We start from the raw sequence: 12,500 nt of genomic DNA, 5'->3' as shown, positions 1-12,500 counted from the left end.
CCCCCTCCTTTATTCCTTTAAGGCAAGCCAGCTTCTCTGGCTTTGGATATTTTGCATGGAGTACAATAGGGTGAAATACGTGGTGCCCAGGGGACTACTACTGGGGTTACGGGGCTGAAGCTGTGCGGCACACAAAGCGTCCGAGAGAGGAGAGGGTGTTGGCGGGGGAACTCCCTGTGCGCGCGGAGGTGTGTCGCCTGGCGGAGGACAAAGACGTGAAAGACAGAAGAGGCTGATGAGAACCGACGTCATCCTCCTCGCTCTGCCTCTCTTGTCTTTGCATTTGATCCGCCGCCGTGACACTGGGAGCGGAGGGAGGGAGGCTCTGCTCGGAACAGCGAACGCACTCCACGTGCCTCATGTGTTGAGATATTGTCAACAACGCTGTGAGTCACAGGAACGCTTTGCGATGGGGGGGGGGGACATCACTTGAAAGAGATTTTACGTTAGCGGAATATGTAGCTTCAGTTGTGGGAGAGACGGGTCTTTGGAGTTGTCTGAGTGAGTGTTTGTCATCGTTGGATGAGATTCGTACACGAGGGCTCAGTGTGGTCGGCCTTCGGTCTCAGTCAGCCAGACTCTTGACTGGTGTGTGTGTTTTGGTTGGTGAGAGGATGATTGATGGAGCAATATGTTTTCCAACCAGTCCTGTCCTCCACACATGAGCAACCAGGAACAAGTAGAGCTGTCTGTGTGATTGAGGGAAAGATCAGAGAAGGAGAGAGAGAGAGAGAGAGAGAGAGAGAGAGAGAGAGAGAGAGAGAGAGAGAGAGAGAGAGAGAGAGAGAGAGAGAGAGACACACACACACACAGAGATACAGAGAGAGAGTAGAAGAGCTAGAGAGAGAGGGGCTGGGGTTCTCATGTTGGAGCCAACCTTGAACCTTACTTGTTTTCAGTTTCAATATATGCAGATTCCACTTGCAGACTCTGAGACAAACCTTTCAACACCAGCTACCACAATTTTATGGTTTACCTACTTTGAAAATATTTAGAAGGAAAATCATATTACCCCCTTTTCATTTTTTCCCAACAACCATAACATTCCTATTCTGAACAGGTATGGCTTTTTGTTCTGGCAGAGCAGCTGAAGCTGACTTGCATATTGTAAAATGTTCACAGGCGTCATTTATAGTCAGGAATTATATGCTCTCCTTCTGAAAACAAACATTTTCGATTGGAAAGATAAGAAGAAAAGAGCTGTGATCAATTGGGGTGAAAAAAAAGTGTTTCCATACATCACCCACATGCTCTGATGGCTGTCATAGTTGTCCAATACCATTGGATGTACTGTGCACAGTCCACAGCAGGCCCCAAAACCCAGAGCCAAGGAGAACAAACAGGATAACGGAGGTCAGTCCAAGACTTTATGACAAGCCTCGCATGATGGGAAGGATTTAATAAAACAACCCCTTCCAAGCAAGTCCAATCTGACAGAATCTACCCTTAATTGTGAGCCAGCGGGCCTGGGGGAACAGGGGCCTAATTGGCAGGGTATGTGAACGCGTGTGAAGTTGGGTAGACTTGGACGTTTTTCATCATCTGCGGGATTCTCAAACGGTTCAATAACTGGTGAACATGAACACGTTGTCGGCTGAAATTAATGCACTGAAAAGCAAACATTAGATTGGCTCGAAGATTGGAAAAGCTCGCAGATGACATTCATATTTGACAATCACATAGAATTGGAAAGGTTAGATGGCGTTGAGTGAGTGGGTGGGTGGACTCACTGGCGTGCAGACTTTTTCCAGGGGCAGGGGCAAAAAAAAACGAAACCAAAAAATAGGGCACTTCCTTCAAAATACTAGGAGTACCATTCTGCATAGTGATACAACCTGTGGCAGAGGAGGAGGCCGCTCTCTGCTCAGGGCACCAGGGTCTGGTCGCTATATGATTGACCTTTATAAAATAATATTTTTTTGGTTAACATAATTGTAAAGGGTTTTAAGGGCATCCTCTTCAGCAAGGAAATTGCTACCAGCAACGTCTAGTCCAAAATTTTCTTTCATTTATCTGAAAAGGGCACTTGAGGATCTAGGACAAAAAGGGGCCATGGTGGTTGCCATGGTTAGTGTGCCAGAATCAAAACCTTAGCCTTACTTAGTGCTGACATGAAGGGAAGGTTGCTGTCTGAGGTTCTAGTTGTAGACTCTGATGAACTCCAGTTGTTCAAACACACACCCGCCGTCTGGGAAAAGAGAGAGAGAGAGAGGAAGGGGGGGGGGGCATCCATAAAGTGAAATTATTTGAATTAAAACTCCCGATAAAATGTTTTGTTTTCTTAGGTCTTTGCTAATCAATATTTCGCAGAACGAGACACAAGGGAGTTCACGGCACATTAACTGAACATGACTACTTTAAATTGGATCAGGAGACGAAGTGAAGGCTCGCAGACAAGACAGTGAATCAATACTGACATAACTCCTGTGATGGAATAGGTCGCAATTATGCAGTTTCGGGGTGCGTGACATTTACATTGTCAACTACGTTCGCAATAATTACACTTTTCCTGCTTTGATTTCAGTCAATCCTTTGGACTTCTCTGTTGAAACTACTATACTACAAAGCCCAAGCAAAATAGTAGAGTTTTCACAGTTGCTTTTTGTCCCGTGGACATTGGAGACTGTGCTATTTTTACAGAGCAAGCAAATTGCTGTAGGAGACCATTTCAAACACTTCCAACGATTGTCTATTTTTCTTTTGGTTGTCCCAAGACGATAGCTTAAATCTCTCACACCTCAGGGAGAGCCAAGGGTCTACAGCCCCACCCCTCCCTACTCTTAAAGCCTTCTCTCTCCCTCAGTCTTCTCCTAGCCGGCCAGGATGGAAGCACTCCTCTTAGCCAAGCTCTTTTATTTTTTATAAGATATTTCTTATGGCATTTTCTGCTTTATTGTGGAAATTGGGTGAAGAGATGGGGGAGGACATGCAGGGCGGATTTGAACCCAGGACGTTGTGAGTACGCTGCAAGCGCAGCTACGTGGTGCGCCACCAAGACACCCCTTAGCCAAGCTCATTTGACTTACATGTACTTTGATCCATGGGTTTCCCTATTAAATCTATATTGATCATGAAGATCTCTGTCCACCAGTAGAATTTAATTCGGTTCCACCACAACTTGATTTCGTTCCCTGGATGGCTGATCATTCTCCATTATATCTAGGGCTGTACCGAATGTAATTTTTTAACTTTCGAAGCTTCTATTGAAGTATTCGAACGAAGCTTCGAATGTCTCGTCATATTTTATGACGAAAAAAATTTAAAAACAAAAAACATTTTTTTTTTTTATTTTTTAATATCCTCAAACTAAATCCTCAATTTGAATAAAGTGACGAATCTGATTAAATGGGTATTTTTATTTTTATTAAATCAACTTTCTTTAATGAATATAACTCGTCAGTTTCGTCAACATAAATAATCCAATAAGGGCACGGTTGGTACGAAAGTGATGGTGACGTCTTGATGGAGCGCCGAGTGCCAAGTGGATGCAGATAGGCTACATCATTTATGATAAATGTTTTATTTACATTTTTATGATGAGTCATATACTATAATAGTATAATACTACAAAGATAATAATAAAAAAAAAAAATACATTATGAACGAAGCTTCGAAGCTTCAAACTATTCGGTACAGCGCTAATTATATCACAATGCTCTTAGGCCTGGGTGAGCCCACAGCACTGCAACAGGAACACATGTTCTGGCCGTACCTCCAGGAGACGTTTGTCAGAGAGAAGACTCCTCAAAGTGTTGCATTATTCCCACTATGGATTGGTGAGGGGAATTCTTCTGAGGTTTGGAAGTTGGAAATGTGAAACCACAGAGCTCCAAATGTTTGATCTCTGAAGTACAGTAACAGAGCATGTGGCCAAGAAACCAACCTAATTAGAGAAGGTCAAACAATGTATGCACGGACAGAAATTATAAGTAAAAAGAAAAGATGAGACAGACATGATATGAATGCCCTATTCATTGTGCTATTCATTCTCACACATGTAGGTTTCTTGATCTGTTCATTTATTTATTATTTATTGGAGTATATCTATCATGGTGGGGTATATTCTTCTTCAAGGATAAAGATTTTAGCATTGTTTAGATCCTACCATAATTCATACATTTCAGGTCCTTTTCACCAAGTGCTCATCAATCATCCAAATGTTTACAGCCTCAAAATACATTTTGAACTCACGTCCAGCCATCACATACCAAGAGCTCAATCAATCAGTTTGACAGAGAAAAATTTCTTCATTCCCATTAACTTGTGAACTAGTGCCCTCGTTTTAGTTTTCCTCGTGGGAAAACGTGCACAGAGATGGTGATTACAAATTTACTTGATTCTCTCTCTACTCTTTAATGCATAGGCTACTCTTGGGTGTTTTGTGTGACTACTCACATAATTGTGCTGTAGTGCAGAGTGCTGGTTGAATAGCATACAAGGTGTGTGTGTGTGGCGCGAGGGTGGGTTACTCATCCATCTAGCTGAGCAATATTTAGTCAACGCTTTTATGCAAAGTCAGTACAATTGTGTAAATTAACGTGTAAATTAACGTGTAAATTATTGTGTAAATTAACGCCAGCGAAGGAATACACTCCCGGCAGTCCACAATAAGCGGTATTGTTCGTCTAACTGTGCCAAGTGCTTCAATCACAGTGCATAAAGTACATAGACAATAAGAACAATTATTATGAAAAAATATATATATTATACACTGAATAAGTTTGTTTTTAGTCTGTGGAGGAAGATTGAGATAGTTTAATTTGTCCTGTCCTGAACATTCCACAACTGAAGGGCTAGGATGGAGAATGGCCTGCTTTTGGGTTGATGGGGAGCCATTGCAGCTCTTTAACCCTTTCACTACCACGCTACCAACGGGTTAACCCTTTCACTGCGACAATACAGAAGGTTAACCCTTTCACTGCCACACGACAAAGGGTTAAGTGCAATTCCATGGACCGACTTTGGTAAGTTGAAAATCAGGAGGGCCACTGCGTTCCACACTAGTTAGAGTTGCTTGGTAACACAAGCTGGTTGACTAGCCAGCAGTACAAAACAGAATTGTCTTCTTTATTAAAATATTCACAGCAGTAGTTTGTTTATACTTCAGAAGTAGTATTTAGCTTAGGTCCCCAAAATGAATGGAAGTGAATGTGGAGCCTGTCACCTGGGAGGAATGGTGGTGTTTACAGCAGTGGTCACACGCTTACTAGTAGATGACTTCAGATAGAGGTAAGACTGCTGAATCTTTTGTTGAAAGTTCCACTAAAGTAAAATATCCCTTTAACAATGGTATTGTAGCCATGTGTGTTCAGGGAGTATGGGGGGGGGGGGGGGGGGGGGGGGGGGGGCAGAACACAACCATGGGGGGAGGCGTAGTTGTCTGCACTCGCCACTTGTAGTCTGCCTGTCAGGAAGTCGAGGACCCGAGTTCAGTCCCAGGTCACTTGTAGTCTGCCTGTTAGGAAGTCGAGGACCCGAGTTCAGTCCCAGGTCACTTGTAGTCTGCCTGTCAGGAAGTCGAGGACCCGAGTTCAGTCCCAGGTCACTTGTAGTCTGCCTGTCAGGAAGTCGAGGACCCGAGCTCAGTGACCTTCTTGGAGGGGATTACAGTGTTGGAACGCTGAGTTGTAGTCAATGAACAGCATTTTGGGACACATTATTTCCCTGCCTGTTGTCCAGATAGGGATAGGGCGGTGTGCAAAACACAGGTTATGGCATTGTGCGCTGATCTGTTGGAGCAGTAGACAAACTGCAGTGGATATAGGGTGCTGGGAAGTCGGGAGCACAAGTCAATGACTACCCTCTCAAAGCACTTCATGACCACAGAGGTGAGTGCTGTGGGGCAGTGATCATTCAGGCAGGCTGGCTTCGCTTTCTTGGGGACAGGGTTAATGTGGGTATGACAGATGGAGATTGAATGTTGTTATGAACTCTGGTGCTAGCTGATCAGTGCAGGCTTTGAGACCACACGCCCGGGGATGCCGTCTGGTCCGTCCGCCCTCCTGCCTATCACCGCCTTGAAGGATATCCTCATATCACGTTCTGAGAGAAAGGAGTGATAAGGGAGGACAGAGCGACGACTACAGTTTATGGAAGTTATTTGCACACACCTCAATCCTATTGTGAAAGAGGGATGACTTGGGGGAGGAGTGTTTTTTGGAGAAGAGGATATGGTACGCAGTGATGTCACCCGGGAGGCAGGTCTTCATACACTTCCTCTCTGCATCTCTCAGGCTCTGTCTCTCTTCTCAAACCCTGTCAGTCACGGTGTGGGTGGTGAGCGACTGACAGGCTTCGCGACTAGAGGGTGGAGCTTGTCGTAGGAGGTTGAGAGCTCTTCAAGGAGGGTGGAGGGGGACAGGAGCAGAGGTTGCACCTGAATGAGACAGTATTAATTGGAGTGGATGGTTTATGGTTTAATGAGAGAAGTGGTCTGATATGTTGAGGGGAGTTACCAATGGTGTTAATTGTGCTGCAGTCAGGGGTGTAAATGAGTTATAGGGAGCTGGCAACCTTGTGGGTAGGAGACGTGACAGTGGGAGTGAAGTGGGAGGACTCTAGGAGACAGACTGGGGAAGGTCAGGCAGGTGGAAGTCACCCAGCAGGACCAGAGGAGGTGCCATCCTTAACAGCATGTCCAGCTTATCCGGAAAGTGTTCAAGGGGATCTGGAGGGCGATAGAGTACAACAATGGTGTGACTGAATGGATACAGAAACAGCATGGTACTTAAAGATCCAGTACAATGAAAAGGGTGTTTCATTCAGAAGGTATGTTTATGTAACATTACCCCAACTGTTGTTGTTGTTGTGAAAATGATGACTAAAGCCCTTTGATCTCAAACCCCCTGGATATCAACAAAATCAAGCAATTTCAGATATCCAATCTGCTACCTTGAATATATTACATAATATATTCAGTTCACTCTGATTGCCAATCCCACTATGTCTAATTGGCTCATCAGTCAATCCCACTACAGTATGTCTGATTGGCCCATCAGTTACATCCAGCTGAGAGGACACAGTGCTTCTCTATCAAGCTCAGAGAAGGTGCACTAAAACAAATGATAACCAATCAAATGATACTCCTGAAGCTGAAGACGTTAACAATTTATGACTGAATTAAAACATTGTTGTACTGGATCTTTAATACAATGGGGACGAACAACGGATATACGTGTTTCGATTCCACCCGTTGTGGACAGAAGCACGGATATATCCGTGGCAAGTTGTTTTGGCTTTTATTCCGTTTTAATAACCTATTCAAGGTCGCCGAGCTGCACTGCAGATGTACCCTACTCTTTGAATTCGAGAAAGTGCAATACCGGCCAGATCCTCTTAGAGGCGCTATCACGATAATGCAGTGTGCCCTGTGGCTGAACGGAGCATTATTCTTTTTGACTTTCAATGGAGTTTTCAGTTAGCTAGATTCTGGATGTGCAGCATGTAGCTTGGATTACATTTTGGATTGCCGATTTCACTATGCAATAAGGGGATTTATCATCAGCCAATGGACATATCGATTTTTATCTATTTAAACTCATAATGTTACTTCAGTGCCACCTATTGGCCAAGTGGCACCACATTTGTCCTGGTCACTCTGACATCATGTACACATGTCCACCGAATGTGGTTGCGATAGCATTCTGAAGATTATAGCATTTTGTATTATAAGCCCTGCCCAAAGCATTTGGGAAAACTTAGAGGGCCAACACTGTATGGAATATCATAAGAAAAAGTAACCCCAAATTTGGTGACGATTAAAATTTGTAGGAGGAATAGCGAGCAAAAAAAAACCAGATTTGGCCAAAATTCGAAATGGCGGAAAATCTATCTAGACGCAAATGGATGTTGCTTACATCAATTGCTTTGTCTGGACCCACAGAATCCAGAAAGAAAATAATTCTTAAATTCTTCAGTTACGGTTCAAAAGTTACAGGCCAAAACGTAAAGTTCATTGTTACCACCGTCCACCGGCGTCCTCAGCAATATACCCGACGGGCATGAAACCGATCGGATGAACGGTTCTCAAGATACGCGAAGGACAGTCAGGGAAACACCCACGCAGAGATTCCTTCCTTTATAGTTAGACTGCTATTCTAGTGTAAGCTGTGTAAGTATACCGTCGTTGGTTGTTAAGAGAACCCTATCTTGCCAGACTTAGCATTCATTCAGTAATACCCAATGCCCCAGAGTACATGCTAAATTCACACCCTTTTCCACACATAAAGTTAAACACAAAACTTACATTCAACAATTTGGCTTCCGTAGCAGGACATGTGATAGAAATGGCCACAGGTATTTGAGCTGAGCCTGTTGAATCGATGAGTTCCGAGTGTCTCTCTCTCTCTCACACCATAACGACATAATGGGTCAAGCTCCATGATAGCACCTTGGGGCGGTTATTACCGAAACGTCCTCCAGACACGCCGCCGGGACTGAGCCGGCACAGACCGGGTCCATCGAGGACAGCTGTTAAGTTTACATCCGTGGGTGTAGTGAGAGCCGCTCCTGGCCAAGCTGTTTGGGCTATAGCTCGTGCTGCTCTGCAACCGTGGATGGAGGCTTTAAAGCCCCAATGCGTGATTTTTTTTAAATTTTTTCTACTTTTTCTCCCCATTTTCTATTTTTCTCCCATCCCAATTTCGTATTATCCAATTCTACCCTCCCCTGTCTCGAACGTTGTTAGACCATGCCTCCCACTGGTCGGCTGCAATGTGGACCAAGCCTTGCATCACGTGTCCCCTCTGGTACACGAGGAGGCAGCTGTCGCATATTTTCACCTGTACAGCACGATCTCTCAGCGGCGAGGAGTAACACGTGGGAGGCTCACGCTGCCCCCGTTGCTTCCTGATTCTGCTGTACAGGCGCACCAACCGACCTGTAGGAGTCGCTGTCCACAATGTCCGATCCCCACCCACCGGCTTTCCCACCCCCTAATACTGCCAATTGTATTACTATGAACGACCAGCCAAGCCGGAAGCAACGCCGAGAGCTGGGCTCGAACCCAGCATCTCCTGCGTTAGTGGCGAGCGCCTTGCCCACTGCGCCATTTAGCCGCCCGTGATTTTTCTTTTGTTGATAGAAAGTATGCTACTTGGTCTTAACTTGTTGGAAATGGGAATATAGATCTGTTTTACTCCATATATTACCAACATAAACAATCTTTTTACAGCCACAAGATACAGCAAGTAGAACTTCTTTTGATATTATTTATTTCAGGATGTGTCATATCAACAAGAGGTCCCAATGTAATTATTTTTTACATTTTATATGAACAATAATAGATACAAATAAATAAATAAAATAAAACACAACACTACAATGTGTCATTTTGCCTTACTCTTAATTGTCACTCATCTCATCAGCTGACACAGTACACATTATATGCTACGTGGAAACATATCTTAGATTCCCTTAAAAACACAAGTAAGTAGAATAATTAAAAAATTTGTAACTCACATTTACCTGTTGTCTTAGCGTTAGTCCTCGTCTCAAGAACCCGGTCAAACAACTAGAGTAAGTCCACATGTCTCCATTCTACCGCTTTTGTTTACACATGGATCACGGATCGGGCCTTTTTACAGATCCGGGTCTGGTCCCGGAGCCTCCAGGCTCATCAGCTGAGTAACTGTCCGTGGCCCCTCCTGAGGGCTCCCCAGCTGGGCCGCAGCACGCTTCCCTGTCCCTGTTGTCATTTCTAATGGACTGAAGGATGGCTGAGAGGAGGCATGGGGGCCGGCAGCCGGCTGGAGAGAGGCTGCTGCTGGATAACAGTACCTGCAGCAGGAAACATCATCATCCCGGCCTTTTAGCAGCACAGGAGCCTGGAGGGATGGCTAGACATCTACTGGAGACAAACACACACACACGCACAGAAACACACACACAGAAACACACACCTTTGATCTTCTCATCTCCCTGGATGGGCCGGGGGGAGGGGGCAAGCTGAGGAGATGCTTCCTGAGGTGGGACAGACCCCTGTCTCAGCCTGGATTATCCATCCGCTCCATCTATCTCTCTCTGGTGTCTGTATAAAACAACATGATCTGACACACATGCTCTCGCACGCACACACACACACACACACACACACACACACATACACACACACACACACACGCACACACACACACACACGCACACGCACACGCACACACACTCACGCAAAGACACATACACACACACACACACACACACACACACACACACACACACACACACACACACACACACACACACACACACAAAGACACACACACATACAACTTCTCTCTTACGCACACACACACACATGTTGTCCTTCACACACAGTTTATGTTATTTAGTTTTTGCGGTGCTGCTGCTTGACTCTGAGCTCTTAAAGGGGGGACTGTTCCAGCGTCCCTCAATAAAGATATCGTCCTCATGCGTCTCTCGCACTGAAAGCGCGGACAGGAAGCGCGCTCTCACTGGGCTGGGGAGGGGGGTCACGGGGGGGGGAGTGAGAAAACAGCAGGCCAAAGATGACAGACAAATAACCTTCCCTGCCCGGAAAAGAGACGTCTTTGTGACCCAGAGTTATTGTCCCGAGCCACACACACAGCTTGTTTAAACAACGTCGAGCCCCGAAGACACTCCTGTGTATCAGACCCGTCCTCCCACAGTCATTAGGAGTCAGGGGTGAAACAGGGAGTGTATAAAAGCCCATCCCCTAGTCATTAATGCAGAAGTGAAACAAGGACTTTCTCTTTTTAAGTATTTTTTTTTATCACTGCGCTCTGGCGCTTAGTGGAGTTCATCGTTGTCATAATGGCGTTCGGTTCGTACTTCAGCCCCACACACCCTGCTCGCCATCGACCGATCCGTGCCATTTTCTTCTGAGTGCCACTAGACTAAATTCTCCCGCTGATTAACGGGATGAAAATAAGAAGTACTTCTTTCTCAAGATCCTATTAAATGCTCCGTTCCCATGGTTACCAGCGTGCCCAGCATTCCCCTCGTCCTATTCTTCGGGGTGGTGAAGTTGGAGAGGAGCGTGGAGAGAGGAGTGATTGGACGAGGCGGCCGCTGAGTGCTCATAACTGCAATATTATAGGAACGTATATTGCTTAGCAACAGGGAATTAGCTGCTGTTGGGCGGAGGAGCCAAAATAAAGCTTTTGGTCTTTTTTGTTAAACCTCATGTTTGAATGTTTGAAACGTTATTGAACATTATGTATGACATTTAGTATGAAAGCAATGACATTTTCAAGGTCATTTTTATTTGGGCCTCACAGGGTTAAAAGTACCCTGTGAGACCCACGGTTGCAAAATTACAAAATCACTTTTAGCCATAAAAAAAAATAGTCTGTAAATGTTTATTTAAAAATGTTTAAGCACATGTATAGTCAATGGGTCCTGTTGTTCAGCCTCACAATGCTATTGGATAGTACATGTGTTTATATGTCCCACCCTCTGGCCTCTGAAGTTGCTAATGTCTTTTTTATTTGGGCCTCACAAGGTTAACCTCTTAAGCCCGAGATATAGGCCTACAGTCAAAGTGTATATTTTCAGCATTACGTTTGTTTACCAATGATTTTAACTGTTATTAGTGAAATATACGATTATAGAAATCTCAGGGCATTGAGTCGGAAACCGGCGCATATTGACAGGAGGAAGTGGCACAGCCAAAAGTGAGTGTAGTCTTTTGAAGGAAGAGACTCAGGGCTTTCGAATTTCGAAAAACGACCATACCCAGCTCACGCCAGCCCCTGTCAATCATCTGACTTCTGGATTTACTTTTTTATTTCTCTTATTTTCCGGGATTATCTCCCACAAACCTGAACGTTATTGCCATAAAACAGAACACAGTTAGTTTCTCTACCTTTCTGTGAACGTCTAGCAAAAAACGGTGTTGCAATATGATGAAAAATGGTGGAGAAATTTACATTATAAAAATGTAACTGTACTTACAGTAAATTTCATTCACGGTTTGTGAATCACGCCTGGTGATACTAAATCCAGATTGAACTCTGCCATTGGAAAGGGGAGATTTGGCCCGATCCAAAGACGTGTGACTTGGCCATAATAAGGTAATTTATAGGCCTGATATTCTATATTCTATAATCATATTTCAAATAGCATGTGTCCAGATGGCAGAATTCAGTACTGTATCTAAAAACCTTCTGTTAAATCATCTTCCCTTTATTCATTTGCTTAGATGTTTCAGGTCTGGTAAATTTTAGCATGGTGTTATTCACAGTCAAAGATTTTTTTTTATAAATTTTTTTAATAGAATTGATATTCTCCTTTGGTTCATTACAATTTACTCAAGCCTAGTAACATACACAATATTTCTGACACTGGGAATACATTCCCTGAGATCCATAGATGTCCCTAGATTCAGATACCAAGAATATGCAAATAGTCAATTTAAAAAAAAAATCTGTAAATGTTTATTCTACGTTCCTATGGAATGAGTGATATAAAAAAAAAATATATATATATACTGTATATATATATTATACTTAGGGCGGCTACGT

The 12,500-nt window shown here is 44.1% G+C and overlaps 1 protein-coding gene across 1 annotated transcript in view; it reads left to right on the top strand.

The window, feature by feature from the left end:
• Nucleotides 1-12,500, top strand: part of adam12a (ADAM metallopeptidase domain 12a) — a 201,614-nt gene that overhangs the window by 19,498 nt on the left and 169,616 nt on the right. The gene's annotated exons all lie outside the window — the stretch shown is intronic.

Source organism: Notolepis coatsorum (genome assembly GCF_963971535.1).
Source record: "Notolepis coatsorum genome assembly, chromosome: 10".
Taxonomy (NCBI): Eukaryota; Metazoa; Chordata; class Actinopteri; order Aulopiformes; family Paralepididae; genus Notolepis; species Notolepis coatsorum.
The sequence above is the reverse complement of the archived record's forward strand: the minus strand, read 5'-3'. Positions and strand labels throughout refer to the sequence as shown.